Consider the following 18,527-nt stretch of genomic DNA (forward strand, 5'->3'; position numbering starts at 1 on the left):
TTCTCACTCTCTTCCTCCTTTTCTGCCCCTGCCCTGCTTATGTACTTTCTTTTCTCTTCTTTCTTTCATCAGGAAATATAAACTCATAATTTTATAACTTAGATAACTATGTAGTCTACTCAGTTAAGAATTCAACTCCATTAAGACTGCAAATAGATATTTAAAATTTTGTATTTGTATTTATTTATAACACAGAGATAGGTTCTCAAGGATTCATAGAGCTTCGTGTCATAAACCAGATTTTGTAACTGGCCTCTTTGTTAGGTAAGCAGACCCAAAGACAATAAAGTCTTAAAACATGGCTGAAACCCCAATAGAAACTCTATGTGACCCACAGAGCCTATCTGCACCAGCTAAAGCTATCTTTTCAAAATATTGCTGTTTTATTATTCTTGTTTAAAACTTAGGATCAATAATAAAACAGTGTTTAATAAAACACTGTCCATGGAAATCCTACATCTAGTGATAGCCATTTTGATCTACTGATTTTTCTATGGAGGATACTTCTGCTAGCTTCTGCTTTTCCATTCACATAATTTAGAACACGGCTCCGTTACATGTTGCTGTTAGTTCACTGGCAAGCCAAACATTTTAAAGACCAGGAGAAGGCTCTCTCTCTCTCAAAACAATCAATCAAACAAACAAACAAACAAACATAAAACAAAAAGAAATGGCTACATGATTTTCAATGAAGAATGGCACTCTTTCAGAATACCTAGTAGGGAAAGATTGTCAGGAAAAAATCCATAACAGAAAATAATCTACTATTTTATAAGGCAAAATTCAGGGTCCCTTTTAGTAGAGGGACCAAAGCCCTATATTCCTTGATAAAGCTTGTGTATACCTTTGTAGTACAACACAGGACAATGTGGGATATTGTGATCATAGAGAATTACTAAGAGAAGTTAACACAGAAACCTAAAATATTAGAGTCTTAACAGAACAAAAGTTTGTTTCTCACTCACTCATGTTACAGTCCACTGTAAGTCAGGAGTTCTTCCTGGGAAACTCTTTACCCAAAACTCCTTTCTCTTCACTCTATCACACTGCGGGGTCTCCTTGGAATTCTGAGATGGATTTACTTCATTTTTTCAGTCAATAGGTAAAGGAAAAGAGGTCCCATGGAGGGTTGCATGAGATATTTTAGGGGTCTTGCCTGGAAGTGAAATGAATCTTTTCTACCCACATTCCATTGGCCATGTCCCCAGATAGCTACAAGGTATCTAGGAGATGTAGTCTTCCTGTGTATCTACAACGTGGAGACTGTAGACTGTTGTCTCTGCTACAATACACAATGAAGAAAATGTGTCATCAGTTGTAGGAAATTTTATACAAAAAAAAATATGGTGGGGGACCCTGGGTGGCTCAGTTGGTTAAGCGTCTGACTTTGGCTCAGGTCATGATCTCTCAGTTCACGAGTTCAAGCCCTGTGTCGAGCTCTGTGCTGATAGCTCAGAGCCTGGAGTCTGCTTCAGATTCTGTGTCTCCCTCTCTTTCTGCCCCACCCCCAGTCATACTTCATACTCTCTCTCTCTGTCTCTCTCTCTCAAAAAAAAATTTTTTTTTAATTTAAAAAAATAGGGTGAATTGTGTATCTGTATGTAACCTCTGATGGACTCTAAGCTCTCTGAGACTGGGTACACTGACTTGATCAGTTATCTGACTTGCAGCTAATACTCAGTAAATAGTGTCTGGTAAATAGTAGTTTTGTTATGTAAATTAGTCCAGAAAGCCTAGTTTTGTAAAGATTCTGTATAATTTCATATTTATGGCATTGCAGTTTGTAAATAAGACTGTTAAGTATTGAAGAGAAAGTAAGTTGTAACAAATAATTCTGTGTAGTCTTGAATACCTTTACACATTAATTGAATAATAGAATCGATACATTTTACTGTATTTGAAATATTAGAATCTATTTGAATACTTTACTGAGCCACATAAATTGTGGACTTATGCCTTGGGCTTAAGTTTTCTTAAAGATAATATAAATAAATACAGATTATATACAAGTTCTCAAAAAAGGAATCTAAGAATATTTGTATGAAAAATTAGTCTATTGCTTGCCTCTAAAAATTATCTGAAAGAGATTTCATTTTTTTAGGTATTCCTTTTCCCTTCTAAATCTGAATTTTTAGGATTAAAAGAGAAGAAGCCTCACTCTCCTGATCTTCTTCCAGAGATCAAGAGAGAAATGAGGAGAATTTGATTCATTTACAAAAAAGTACATATTTTAAAATTCACTGGCACATGGAGTGCAGCAAAACAGGAGTATTGAAGGAAATAGGTGTGCTAGCATAATGACCAGGTAGCAAAATCCCCAAAGACACAGTGCCAGACACTCAGCAGCAGTTCATTATTTGACAGTAAGACTTTGGACAACACCATAAGGATGGGGTACTGTTCATGGCAAAGCCATTTATAGGTCTCAGGCTTGGGGATGGATCAGACCACTGATAAGAGTTATAGACACTGACATAATTATGAAAAAAGATATTAGAGTGAAAGAAATGGGTAAACGTTTTTATAACGAACAGTGACAACAATAAAACAATAATAAAACCATTAAAATGTAAGAGTTATGCTGGAATGTATTGTAGATGTTGCTCTAGATACTTTCTCCATCTTGATCATTGATTCTGGTGAATCTTACTTCAGATCAATACTCTTATCGCCTGTCTACATCACAGAATTTTAAAAAAAGAAAGAAAAAGAAAACTGATGTATAAAAATTATTGCTGAAAGTAGTTATATCCACTTACTTGAAATATAATGGTCCCTGAATCTTGGAAACTGGTAGAAGGGTATTGAGAAAATAGCGATTTTTAAAGACATAGCTAAAAATAGGTGATTTTTGAGAAGACTTTAGATTCAGTACCATTTCCTTAAAAATCCAAAGCCATATCTGTCAGAGTCCTGGCATAAAGCATCTGAGAAAGTTGCTGCCAAAAGATTTTTGCCCATCTCAAAACAAACAAAAAAAGAAAACAATAGTCTTCGTGATAGAGATTGTGTTGGTTACCTGAGATTGGATATATATTGTTGGTAGCAATGGAGATCAGTGAAAATTCTAAACTTTATGAAATAAAATACATTGTTGACTTTGTTTTATTTCAAATTGAAATTATTGGTCGTGCTTAATGGCAGTTGGCTTCTTCAAAGTAACTAAATTGACAACCCAAAGTGAAAGTCTGTTTTTAAGTTCTTTTCACGTCTTTCACCACCTAAAACATATCTGTGCATAATGAACTTTAAAATGCATGCTTTTTATATCCTCTCCCACAGTTATCATTTACAGATTTTAACTCCAGAAAGGAAATGAGAAATAATTTCTAAATAGTGCTCACCCTGCACACAAGCATGCACACGCACACACGCACACACAAACGCACACACACGGACACACTGTAAATGTGCATCAGGAAACTGTGTGAGGTTATATCTTAACATTTATATGGACTACGTTCTTTAATATCAAAGAAAAATCATTTTTTTAAATTTATTGAAATTAACCAATATCTTAAAGTTGTCCTTTAGCCAGCTGATACAATTAAAATGCCTTCATTTTCAGCCTATGTGGAATTAAGTGTAAACCTTTGTATTGCTTTCTGCTTTCTTTCATGAATAGAATTTAGTTGTACTAAGATAATGGTGCAAATTTACAATATCCATAAAAGCACCACTATTGTATTGCTTTGCCTAATGCATTAAGAAGAGAAGATCACTTGGCAAACACCACATATCTATAGACGAACAAAATGCACTAAAATCAAAATTGCATTACTTTTGTCAATAATTTGTGTTATAATTTTTATGGCAAATATTAATGGAAAGGATCTCTTAAATAAAAACGAGTCTGACATTTTCCTTTTGTTGTTGCTGCCCTGATTGTATTTACATCCAGTCATTTATTGCCCATTAAAGAAGTAATGCTATGTTAATGTAAGGGGGAAAAAAATCAATGCTACTGAGATCAGTAGCTGTGGGGAAACAGTGCAGCAGCTGGTTTGCAAACAGCGAGCCCATATAGATCAATGAAATTACAAGCTAAATCTGCTGATGCTCACAAACTGCTTCAGTGGTGTGCTGTCTAACCTTTTTCAAGTTCAAGAGCTCTAGAAAGCCAGTGATAACTAAATGGAAAGAAGGGCAAAGGCAACCAGGGGACGGTGACAATGCACCTAGAGCATTTTACTCTGATGTATGATGTTCTACTTTTGCAGCTACCAGGATAACTTCCTATGTTTAACCTATAGAAAAGCCCTATGATCTGTAAGTGAGCCACATAGAATGGCTCCAGAAAAATACTTTCACACTCCAGAAAAATACCTTAAAAGAGTTCCTTGACCTGGAACATCAGAAAGCTGCACGATACTTCACAAATCTGCTGTTAAGCTAAATTCCAGAAAATATTGACCAGTAAGTGAATGTTGGGATTCTAGAATATATGGTATGTTGGGTTTGGTGACTTACTGTAGTCTCTAAAGTTTTCTTTATGATAAATATTTGATTATACCCATTGAGCCTCAGCTTCTTAATTATAAATCACTGATCAGACACATACACGTTTCTATTTGAAAAAGACAATAAGCTTTCCATCTCAATAAAGTAATTTTTAATGTCAATTTAAATGTCATTAGTAAATTTTTCCCCTAAGTGTTGAATTTTCAGTTTTTCTTTTAGCTAAGCCTTCCATGGATACTTAACTGTATTTTAACTGCATTTCCTGAGACACACAAAAACTTTAGCATAAAGAGTGTTAATGACATAATAAGAGGGAAGGAAGTTAGTATAAAAAAACAGAATCATCACAACTTGTTGATAGATTCAAAAAGTAGGCTAATTGTGCTTAGAAATGGAAGAGAACTTTGTCATTGGCATATGTAACATCATTTTGCTATCACCTGGAAGGGATAAGTGACTTTTCCCAAAACACACACCTATTAAATAGTAATGCTGGAACTGAGATCCAGGCATTCTAGGCCAAGGGCAGTGCTGTCCCTGCCACATAAATGCTACCATTAACATTGATTTGGTTGGAAAAAAGGAAAATAATGTAGAAGGCAGAAGAAAATAGAATGAAGATTTACACGGGATGCTTTTATAAAGAGACAAAATAGAAACACTAAAATCATATGGAATAAAATTAATCACAAAATACTGTTGCTACTAAATTCTTCTTAATTAAACTGTTGACAACAAGAAGAAAAATGTGTCTTTCTTCTTCCTTCCTCTCTCCCTCCCTCCCTCCTTAAATCAATCAAAGAAAATGCAAAACAAAAACAGTGGTTACAGGACAAACCAAACTCTACCCTGTCAGCAAGACTGACCACACTTCATCTGTTCCTCAAATAGGCACTGAATAAAATGTCCTGAGAAACGTAAGATGTGTTTTTTTAAACCCCAGTTTGGTAATTATATTGATTTAAATCATTCTGTCTGTCTCAATCCTCTAAGATAGTGACACAAGTGTGACATGATTTTTATAGGACTAGTTCACTATATAATAGCAAAAATCTCAGCCAAATCCCATCAACTGACAACTGTCATAGTTTCAATTTAAATCTACCTTGATATTTATATTCAAAATCAGTTGTTAGTATTGCTTTCTGTATAGTTTGTTAAAAATTAACAAAAATTTTAGGGTATGGCATAAACCTCAATTATTTTCTTCTCCATGTAAAGAATACTCATACTTGAGATAAATTGTTGCATTTTGGGAGATACACATTTTTAAAATGTCAATAATAGAGGGCAGATACTATCTTCTAGATAATTCTAGAATAAGATAAACATGAACAATACCTAAATCTTACTTACTAATGTTTTAGGTAGTATAAACCCTGTTGAAAACACCAAGTAGTCCCATTTTAAATTTTGTTTGAAAATATCTTATTCTCATATTTTTAATTTTTCAAACTATGCTCATTTCTTCATTCTGCCATCCTCATGAATATTGTGAGTCAGGGGGATTGTATATTATCATTACTATTACCCCAGTTCAGGGAGGCTCACTGAACCAATCCAAGATGAGAACTCAACTCCTAATGGTTTGAGTTAGGGTATATTTGATAAGAGCAAAACTGAAGAATGAGAAGAAAAACTTGCTCATCATACTACATGATTATACTGATGATTATGAATGGAGAGGGCACTCAGTTGTCTTTTGGGTAAGGAAGAAAACTCATATTTCAAAACTAATTTTCTAGGACTTTTTAAAGAACAATGTGTTAGTACTGGCAGGACATAATTGTTGTAAAGCCTGCACAAAGAAGAGAAGAAATAATTAAATATATAACCACATTTCACTGTAGCTGTGGAGGATGGTTGATGGAGCAGTATGGAAGTATCATGGAATTCATTTTGGCTGCAGTACAGGGGAGGTATTTCCAGGTGGTTCTCCACCTGGAGATTATCCTTTTTTCCATCTAAAAGCCAGAGTATTCTCTATGCTACTTATCTCCTATCACCATCAGCAAAGAGCAGAGATGTGCAGGGCAAATAGAGGCCAAAGAGAAAACACTGGCTATAGCCGGCATTAAGCAAAAATACACTGAAGAGAATGAGGCGTCTGTAATTTTCAGCACTGCATTCACCTTGGTCTTTCCCACCTGCCCTTTCATTGCCACTCATACACCTTCTTTAATCATATAGGAGGTGATAGGTTCAATTTTAGGTGCCAACTGAGGATTATGCTCAAAGAAATCACGACCTAATCTCATATTAAGTAGTGATCCCATGACCTTGGATTGCAGTTCCTGTTTAAGGGCCTTGTTCTTACTGTGGTGACCGAGGTGGGTCTGTGGTTTAGGGATAGCCTCCTCTATCCCACTCTTGATTTCTTGTGTACATCCTTGATTATGGAAACATCCACAGCTCCTGGCACACATCCCTTACTTCTATAGTTGATTCAGACTTGCAGAACTAATACAGCTGATCTGACTCTTGGTCTCTCTACTAAAAAGATGAATCAGACATATTTAGCAGCTACATGAGAATGACAAGAGTGAGAACAAAAAGTTTTAATTCACTAAAATTTAAATTGAGATTTGAGCAATTGCAAAGAAAAAAAATCTCTGAAATTTATGTAATATTTGACTATGCATAAGAACCTATTCATTGGGATGTACACAGCAAGGATTACAGCAAAGGATATGCAAAAACAAAGCAGGACTAGGCTCTCTAGTCTGATATGACATTTCGCTTGATCTATGAGGTCCATGGCATGAGCAGCTGGATCTCTGTATAAAAAGAGTGACCTTCTGATTATTCTTTGAAGGTTAGGTACCAAATTGACTATGTTCACCCACATCTCATTTGGCAAACAGACCTGACCACTATTGTCCTTTTTCATTCTCCCATCACTGATGGACTCTTCTCATCCCAGTGATCCCTTTGACACTCTAAGAAATTCTGATTTTCTACCCCACTTGTGCTGCTGTGGATAAAGTATTACCTGTACTCTGAGGATTCCTCCTTTTGAGTGGTTCACCTACAGGGCAAGACCTAAACAAAATAATGGAATAGTAAACTAAACAAAACAGAGGCAGAAACTTTCTTTTAATACATTCATGCTTGATGGTTGTATAAGTTCTTTTTTTCATGAGGATTGGTTAATATTAGACATATAATTTTTAATAATAATTGGCGTGCTTGCTTAAGTTAATTCTTGGTAAGATGTACATAATTTATTTTATAGTGTGACATTTTACTTATTCTCAATGATTCCATTTGTTGATGTTATGCAGTTTTGAATTAATATAATATATTAAAAATAGTTTTTAAAAAAGGGGTATCTGAACTGGGAAGAGATGATTATATAATTGTAATTGCAACTCTGATGTTGATCAGAAAAGGACAAGATATGATCCCCTTTCTCAGTAAGTTGCCTTAGTAAGGCCTCACCTCATCTGATTGTGCCATTCTTCCCAGTTTTAAAATGCAAATAATCAAGGTATATTTATTTCTTTCAATATTTTCCACATTGCAAGACTCATTTGTTGAATGAGTAAATTGGGTGATGGGATGGATATGTAGCTCTAACCAGTGCATATGTGACTGTGTGCACACAAATGTTGGTTAAAAATTGATTTAGATGTCACATTTATAGACTCAGTTTAAAAAAAAATGTATCAACTTTATATACAGTACCCTGCATTCAATTTGATCAATTTTGACAGTTGTTTACACCCATGAAATTATTTCCACAATTAAATACAGAACATTTCTCTCATCTTCAATAGGTTCCTTGTGTCCCACTGTCCCATTGCAGACCATTTCTCCTACCCACAATTCCAGTCAAGCATTGATCTGGTTTCTTTTCCTCTCTCTTATCACTATAGATTAGTTAGCACTTTTGAAAATTTTACGTAAATAGACTCATAGAATATATACCCTTTCCCTTCTTCCACTGACAATAATGATTTAGAGTTGATTCATGCTGGGTGAGTATCAATAGTCTCTTTCTTTTTTTTTTTTTAATTTTTTTAATGTTTATTTATTTTTGAGAGAGAGAGAGAGAGACAGAGCACGAGTGGGGGAGGGGCAGAGAGAGAGGGAGACAGAATCCGAAGGAGCTCCAGGCTCTGGGCTATCAGCACAGAACCCAACACGGTACTCAAACCCACTAACTGTGCGATCATGACCTGAGCTGAAGTCCGAGGCTTAACCGACTCAGCCACCCATGCGCCCCAATAGTCTCTTTCTTTTTATTGTTCAGGAGCCATAGAATGAAAATTTCACATTTTGTATAGCCATTCAGCTGTTGATTAATATTTGAATTGTTTCTAATTTTTTCATATTGAGAATGAAGGTGGTATGAATATTTGTGAAGAAGACTTTGTGTGGACTTATGTTTTTATTACTTTGTGAAAATACCTATTAGTGGAATGGCTGGGTCATACAGTATGTAGATATTTAACTTTTTATGAAACTGACAGTTTTCCAAAGTGGTTGTACCATGTTAAATTTTCACTAGCTTTGTATGAGAGTATCAGTTGCCCCATATTCTTACTAAAGTTTGATATTGTCAGTCTTTGTAATTTAGCCATTCAAATGAGTGTAAAGTGATATCCCATTATGGCTTTAATTTTCCTTTCTCTAATGACTAATGATGGTGAGCATATTTTCTTGGGCTTATTAGTCATATGTTTTTATCTGTGAAGTACTATTAAATATTTTGCCAATTTTTATGAGTTGTAATCTAATTATTGAGTTGAAAAGCTTTTTATAATATGAATACAAGTTCTTTGCCAAATATAGATGCATTTCAAAATTTTCTCTTATTTGATGCTTTTAAAAAAATTCATAAAAGTAGTTTTCAAGAACTTTTGAATTTTGATAAAGTATATTTAAATTTTGTTTTTATGATTTATGTTTTCTGCATCCTAGCCAAGAAATCCTTGCCTAACCCTATATCACATATTAAAAAAAAAAACTTACTGAGGTATAATTAGCATACAACATTATACTCATTTCAGATGTACAACATATTGATTTAACAATTCTTTACATCACATAATTTTTAATGTTTCTTCTAGAAGCTTTATAATTTGTTTTTCTATATTCTGGTCTATGATCTATTCAAAATTAGTATGAATTTTTTATGGTGAGGGGTAAAGTCAGTGTTCATATTTTTTCCATATATATATATCCAGTGATGTCTGAACCGTTTATTGAAAAGACTTTCCCTTTTCCACTGCATTTTGTTGGCACCTTTATTGAAAATTTTTTAATATTTCAAACAACATATGAATCTACTTTTGGACTCTCTATTCCGGTGGTTTTCTTTTCTTCTCCTTTCTTTTTTCTTTTTTTTTGTCTTGGAGTCTCATACAGTCAAAAATTACAAATGACCACAAACAGCCTTTTTGTTTGTTTGTTTGTTTATGTTGATTATATTTATCAATATTTACTGTATTAAGAACTGAAACTGAGAAATTTAAAAATATATATTTATTAATTTACTTAAAATCAACAATAAACAACATATTTTATTAAAATATCTAAATATTCCAAAATACAAAATGAGGAAAAAAAAGCATTGATTTACATTTTAAAATATCTTTAATTTCTGTTTTAATAAGATTGTATTGTTTTTTCATGTTTATTTTTTTAACTTTTTTTTAATGTTTATTTATTTTTGAGAGAAAGAGACAGAGAGACAGAGTGTGACCAGGGGGTGCGTTTGAGAGAGAGGGAGACACAGATCCTGAAGCAGGCTCCAGGCTCTGTCCTGCCAAGGCAGGCTCCAGGCTCTGGGGCTTGAACTCGTGAACCATGAGATCATGACCTAAGAGGAAGACGGATGCTTAACTAACTGAGCTACCCAGGTGCCCCTATGTTTATTTATATATTTTGAGAGAGAGAACATGCATGCATGAATGAACACATGTGCATGAGTGAGCAGGGGCAGAGAGAGAGAGGGAGAGAGAGAATCCCAAGAGGGCTCCACGCTGTCAACACAGAGCCCAATGTGGGGTATGATTTGGTAATTCCATGTATTTCGTAAATCCATGGTTTCATAAATCCATGACCTGAGCCAAGATCAAGAGTCAGATGCTTAACCAACTGAATCACCCAGTAAGTCAGTTGGTGTAAGTTCTCCAACTTTATTCTCTAAAAAAAATTTGCTGTTGCAGGGCACTTGGGTGGCTCAGTCAGTTAAGCATCAGGCTCTTGATCTCAAGGTCATGAGTTCAAGTCCTACATTAGGTTCCACACTTGGTGTGGAGCCTACTTTTTAAAAAGTTGCTTTTCCTATTTTAGGTCATTTGCATTTCCACATAAATTTTAGAAACAGCTTATCAATTTCCACTAAAAAGGCTGCTTGGAATTTTCATTGGGATAATGTTTTACTATAATTTATAAACAACTGATATCTTGGGGTGCCTGAGTGGCTGAGTTGGTTGATCTCAGGATTCATGAGTTTGAGCCCCATGTTGGGCTCTGTGCTGACAGCTCAGAGCCTGGAGCCTGCTTCCGATTCTGTGTCTCCCTCTCTCTCTGCTCCTGCCCTGATGATGCTCTGTCTTTCTCTCAAAAATAAATAAACATTAAAAAAAATTTTTTTTAAAGAATTGACATGTGAAAAATATTTAGTCTTCTAATCCATGAACATAGTATATTTTTGTTTTTTTAGATGTTCTGTAATTCTCTCAGCAATGTTCTGTGGTTTTGAGTGAAGAGATATTGCATATATGTTGTTAAAATTACTCCCATGTGTTTTGTTACATGGTGTGATTGTAAGTGATTTTTTTTAAAGTTTCATCTTCCAGTTGTTTGTTACTAGTATATAAAAATACAATTAGAGTATGTAGTTTAACATTGTATACTAAGACATTGATAAATGTATTTATTTTGAGTCCATGTTACCAATAATAACCAATTACTGTCACTAACAACACAGATTTATGATTATGCTTTTCTGGGAAATTGACCATTTTATCATTATGAAATATTCCTCCTTATTTTTGGTAATACTCTGTCGAGTCTATTCTATCTGATAGTGACATTGCTTTCCCATCCTGCTTATGTTTATTATTTTCATGTATATCTTTTAAAATGTCCATTTATGTTTAGCCTATGGATTTCTTTAAAGCATGTCTCTTGTAGAGAGCATATAGTTGCTTTGTTGCCTATCCTAACAATATCTGTGTGTGTTTATTGAGTTATAATTGGCATATAATATCCTATTTGTTTCAGATATACATCATAGTGATTTGATATTTTTATACATTATAAGATGATCCCCATAAGTCTAGTTATCATCTGTCACCATGCAAAGTCATTTCAGTATTATTATTGACTATATTCTCTATGCTGTACATTACATCTCCATGACTTCTTTAGTTTATAACTGGAAGTTTGTACCTTTTAATCCCCTTCAACATTTTGTCTTCTCCCCACCCACCCAGCATGTCCCCAATCTGATAACCGAAGTTTTATTTCCTGCATCTTATAAGTCCATTTCTGTTTTGTTGTTCATTTGTTTTTGTTTTTTTGTCATGATAAATGGAATTATATAATATTTATCTTTCTCTGTCTAACTTATTTCACTTAGCATAATATCCTTTGGTCCATCTATGTTGTTGCAAGGCAAGATTTCATTCTTTTCCTGGCTAAATAATACACACACACACACACACACACGCACACACACACACACACACACATACACACGACATCTTTGTCCATTAATCTATTGATGGACACTTAGATTGCTTCCATATCTTGGCTATTGTAAATAACACTGCAATAAATGTAAGAGTGCATATATCTCTTGGAATTAGTGTTTTTGTTTTTTGTCGGATTAATAGCTGGAAGCAGAATTCATGGATCACATCATAGTTCTATTTTAAATTTTTTGAGGAAACTCCCATATTGTTTTCCATAGTTATCTGCAACAATTTACATTCCCACCAATAGTGTATAAGGGTTCCCTTTCTCCACATTCTCTCCAACATTTGTTATCTTTTGTCTTTTGATAATAGCCAATGTGACCAGTGTGAGGTGATATCAAATTGTAGTTTTAATTTACATTTTCCTGATTATTGATGTTGTTGAGCATTTATTCATGTACCTATCGTCCATCAGTATATCTTTTTGGAAAAATTTGTATGCAAGCCTTTTGCCCATTTTTAAAATTGGATTTTTTAATATTAACTTGTATAAATTCTTTATATATTTTGGATATTAACTCCTTATCTGATGTATGATTTATGAGTATCCTGTATTCATTGCTTTTTTCATTTTGTTGATGTTTTCCTCCACTGTGCAAAAACCTTTAATTTGATGTAATCCTATTTGCTTATTTTAGCTTTTGTTGCCTAAGCCTTAGGAAACTGGCTTTTAAAAAGTACTGCTAAGCCCAATGTCAAAGAACTTACTGCCAATGTTTTCTTCCAGGAGTTTTATGATTAGGGGTCTTATATTCAATCTTTAATCCACTTTAAATTTATTTTTTCATATACTTTAAGAACGTTGTTCAGTTTCATTCTTTTGTGTGTAGCTGTATAGTTTTCTAAATACCACTTATTGATGAGACTGTCTTCTCCCCATTGTATAGCCTTGCATCCTTTATCATAGATTAATTGACCATATGTATGTAGGTTTGTTTATGGGTTCTCTATTCTATTTAATTAATATTTTTGGTTTTTTGTGTGTCAGGATCACACTGTTTTGATTACTTAGATTTGTAGTAAGCTTGAAACCAGGGAGCATGATGCCTCCAGCTTTGTTCTTTTTTTTCTCAAGATGACTTTGGCTATTCAGGGTCCCTGCAGTTTCATAAAAATTTTGAAAAAGCTTTGTTCTAGTTCTGTGAAAAATGCCATTGGTATTTGGTGGGGCTTTCATTGAATCTTTGGGTAGTATGGTTATTTTAACCATATTAATTCTTCTAATCCATAAGCACAATATAAATAAATAAACCTTTCCATTTAGTCATGCCATTTTAATTTCTTTTATCAATGTCTTATAGTTTTCAAGAGAATAGGTCTTCTACATCTTTGGTTAAATTTATTCCTATTTTGTTCTACTTTTAAGTTTATTTATTTATTTTGAGAAAGAGAGAGCATGCACGTGAATGGGGGAGGGATGGAGAGAGAGGGAGAGAGAGAATCACAAGCAGGCTCTGTGCTATCAGTGTAGAGCTGGACTTGGGGCTAGATTTCATGAACCATGAGATCATGATCTGAGCCAAAATCAAGAGTTAGACATTTAGCCTGAGCCACTCAGACACCCCTGTTATTTTTGATGAAATTATAAATGGGATTGTCATTTTTATTTCTCTTTCTGATAGCTTGTTATTAATGTACAGAAGCATAATCAGTTTCTGTATGTTAGTTTTGTATCCTGAAACATTACTGAATTCATTTATTACTTCCAATAGTTTTTTGGTATATTCTTTAGGGTTTTCTGTATAGAGCATAATGTCATCTGCAAACAGTGCCAATTTAGATTTTCCCTACCAATGAATTGCTGTGGGTAAGGTTTTAGATATTATTTGAATAAAATTGACAAGAGTGGAGGGTGCCTGGGTGGCTCAGTTGGTTAGGTGACTGACTTCGGCTCAGGTCATGATCTCACAGTTTGTGAGTTCGAGCCCCCCGTTGGGCTCTGTGCTGACAGCTCAGAGCCTGGAGCCTACTTCAGATTCTGTGTCTTCCCCTCTCTCTACCCCTCCCCTGCTCACGCTCTGTGTCTCTCTGACTCTCAATAATAAATAAGCGTTAAATTTTTTTTAATTAACAAAAAATTGACAAGAGTGGGAATCCTGGTCATGTTCCTGATCTTATGAGAAAGCTTTTCACTGGTAAGTACAATGTTAGCTGTGAGGTTGTCATATATGGCCTTTATTATATTGAGTTATGTTCCTTCTGTACCTCCCTTTGTTGAGAGTTTTTATCATAAATGGATATTGAATTTTCTCAAATATTTTTTTTTCTGCTTCTATTGAGATGATCATGTTTTTTCTTTGTTTCATTCATGTGGTATATCATATTGATTAATTTATGGGTATTGAAAAATCTTAAACATCCCTGGAATAAATTCCACTTGATCATGGTGTATGATCTTCTGCTGTATTGTTCAATATGGTGTGCCAATGTTTTGTTGAGAACTTTTGCATCTATGTTCATTGGTTATATTGGCCTATAATTTTTTTTTCTGTGGTGTCTTGATCTGACTTTGCTATCAGAGTAATGCTGGTCTTATAAAATGAGGTTGGAAGTGTTCCTACCTCAGGTTTTTGGAATAATTTCAGAATAGGTACTAACTCTTTTTTAAATGTTTGGTAAAATGTACCTGTGAAGCCATCTGGTGCTGGACATCTGGGTTTTTTTTTGGGGGGGGGGGGGTGGAATTTTTAAATTGCTGCTATATATATATATAGATTGCTATGTACGAACCTCATGATAAACACAACCTCAAACCCTACACTAGATGCCAAAAAATTAAGAGAACAGAACCCAAACATAATACTAAAGAAAACCATCAAACTACAAAGGAAGAGACTAAGAGAAGAAAAGGAGAGGGAAGAACTACAAAAAAAAAACAACAACAAACAAACCCAGAAAACAGTTAACAAGATGTTAATAAGTACATACCTATCAAGAATTACTTTAAATGTAAATGGGTTAAATAATTCAATAAAAAGACATAAGGTGGTTGAACGGATAAAAAACAAGACCCATCTATAGTTTACAAGACTCAAGTCAGATGTAAAGACACACACAGACTGAAGGTGAAGAGATAGTAAAAGATATCCTGTGCAAACAGAAACAAAAAGAAAGCTGAAGTAGTAATACTCATAGCAGACAAAGTAGACTTTAAAACAAAGACTGTAATAAAAGGCAAAGAATGACATTACATAATGTCAACCCAAGAAGAAGATACAATTATAAATTTGTGCACCCAACATAGGAACACCTTAATATATAAAGCAAATATTAACAGACATAAAGGGAGTTGTTTCTTCTGAGAGTTTAACTGTCCTGTACAATCCATCCGCTTTCACCTTCCAGATCCTGGAGTCTTTTGTTTGTTTTTTCTCCCTGAATCTGTAGTTGTTATCTGCCAGAATGGAGCATGTTTGATATTATAAGCTTACTCCTCCATAAAAGTTGCAGAGCCATAGACCATTTAATTCTTGATGACATATATGTACCTTACTCAAAGAAAAAAAGGTATACTTTGAAGAGCTGAAACACTCTACTGCTTGACATATGAATGTGCTTATATTTCTATAAATGGACATTGAATATTTCTAACCTGTAAGTGCAGCTAATAGTCATTTTAATCTAGTAAGATTATTTTTAATAACAAAGCTCCAATAAGAGAAAAAATGGAGCAGTGTTAAGAATCAGTAGTGTTTGCTTGGCAGCATATAATTTGAATAAACTTTAATTACTGATGAAATGAGAGATGATAGAGCCAAGTCATATATAGTATTGCTATATATGACCTATATATATAGTCTTCCAAATTTTTTATATGTTGTTGTATTTTATATCTTTTCTCATATGAATAACCATTTGAACCTTAAGATTCTTATATTGGTGACTATAACTGGGGAGGCAGTACTGTACAGGGGATAAAAGATTTTTATATTTATTTCTTTTTAAAGTTTATTTATTTTGAGAGAGAGATAGAGACAGTGAGTGGAGGGGGGGGCAGAGAGAGAGAGAGAGAGAGAGAGAGAGAGAGAGAAAGAATCTTAAGCAGGCTCTGCAGTGTCAGCCAAGAGCCCAAAGCAGGGTTTGACCTCATGAACCAGGAGATCATGACCTGACCTGAAATCAAGAGTCAGAGGCTTAACCAACTGAGACACTCAGGTGCCCCCAGAGTTTTATATTTAAACCACAGCTAGTTCTATGACTGGGTAAGTTACCTAATTTCCTGTATAGCAATTTTCTCATTCTTAAAATGGAGATAATCTACCTACCTCATAAGATCCTTATAAATAAATTAATGTGTATTCAGATTTAAATTTTTTTAATGTTTATATTTATTTCTGAGACAGAGACAGAGACAGAACATGAGCAGGGGAGGGGCAGAGAGAGAGGGAGACACAGAATCTGAAGCATGCTCCAGGCTCTGAGCTTTCAGCACAAAGCCCGACACAGGGCTCGAACCCATGAACTGCCAGATCACGACCCAAGCTGAAATTGGATGCTTAAATGACTGAGCCACTCAGGTGCCCCTGTGTGTATTCAGATTTTAGAATGTAATTGGCATATAAAAATCTCATTTATTATTTTTATTCTTAGAAACATCAGGATTATAGGTATGTCCTAAAAATTTGAAATAGGCATGGGCTTACAGAGAAGGGCACAATATAGAGAGAACGGTAATACTCATAATAAACTTTCCATATGTAGATCTCGATGGGGTATTGTTTTAAGTTTAGTTTTAAGTGTATCATTGTTTTAAGTTTAGCCTTAGAGTTTTGTTTTTGTTTTTGTTTTCTGTATTACTTTGCCTGCTTTTCTTTTTACAATATTGGTCCCTCTGCCTGGAATGGTCCTTTCTCTTTGCTGCCTCAAAAACTCTTTGGAGCTATATCCTTTTAAAAACTTCCCAGTGATCCCTTACAATACAGCTCAAGTGATCCCTAGAAGGCAGGATAATGTAGAGAATAAATAAAAATTTTGGAATTAGACAAATTTTGAGTATCCGCTTTGTCACACACAAAATGTGGACAGGTTACTTAACATGTCAAGCTTTATCCCCATCTAAAAATGAGACTTTATATAAAAGGAAGGTGGTGTGGATTATATAAGATGGCATTTGTTGAGTGCATAATCAGGGTCTGGAACATATCAGACCCAGAATTTTGTTATGCCCAGAATTCGTGATCCCCAAACACCACCAGGGAGCCGAGTCCGATGCAAAAGCAAAGAGCCTTTATTCGAGCTAGATCGAGCTCAATCCCCTACCTGCACCGACACAGTGGTGAGATACTGGGGAGAGAGAGCGAGTTTCAAAAGGACAAAGGTTTTATTGGGGCCTAGGGGCAGTTGGTGAGGTAATGGCTGTGGCCTCAGCCGATTGGCTGGGGAAGGGTCGGAGTCCTGTTAGGCAGGTGAGCGGGAGGTTACTCAAGGGGAGGAGGCATGGTCAAGGTGAAGGACACAGAACAAGATGGAGTTGGCCGTGGTAGGCCCGCCCTTTCACTTTTCTCATGTCGTTCTGCTAAGGAATCTTCCTGAACATTGCCAGGAATATCAATCTGACCCTCCTCTAGTCTGTCATTCAAAGTCTTCATCATTGACTCAATTAATATAGTTTTCTTTACCACTGTATTTACTCCTCCTTGAGGGCAGAGACCTATATGTCTTATATTTATCTGCACACTTACCATAGCACCCAGCCCACTGGAGATTGTCTAAATATTTGCTCAGAGAACAAATAAAAAAAAAATTACTAATTTGAATTTTATTTGGATATATAACTTTCACTTACTAATTAAAACAGAGTAGATTAAAGGGCATTTAAATCAAATGCAGTACTGTAAGGGAAAACAAATACAAGGACTTTTCTTTTGTCTTATTCAGACATTTTTTAAGGTAATGAAAATATCCCCATGACCAGAAATCCTCAGGAATAATTCCTCTTGACTGCAGTAAGTACCTACTTTTGAGGAACAGAAAGCTGATGAGCTGCAGGCTTCCCTGCTGCTAAATTCATCTAACAAGGCACTCCTGATGTGTTCTGATTTTAAGGCCAATGGGAACTCTATAGATTGGTTTGCTGCTCTTTTTTTCTGAAAAAGAGAGGACTTTGAGCTATGCATGTTTATGTTGGTAAATAAATTCTGGTATGAAATGGGAATCTAAGAATCAAGCCTAAGGCATCATAAACAGTAATAAAGTGAATTTGTAGGCATATTGCCTTTGGTACTTCTAGGATAAGGTCTGCATAGCTAAGGTAAGGCTGAAAAATCAGCAGTTATCTGTACCTCTGGACTTTGTAGCTGGACCTGAAATGATCTTTCCTTTGTTTTGAACAAGATAATTGAGATACATTGG

Source organism: Panthera leo, chromosome B2, assembly GCF_018350215.1.
Source record: "Panthera leo isolate Ple1 chromosome B2, P.leo_Ple1_pat1.1, whole genome shotgun sequence".
In the NCBI taxonomy this organism is placed as follows: Eukaryota; Metazoa; Chordata; class Mammalia; order Carnivora; family Felidae; genus Panthera; species Panthera leo.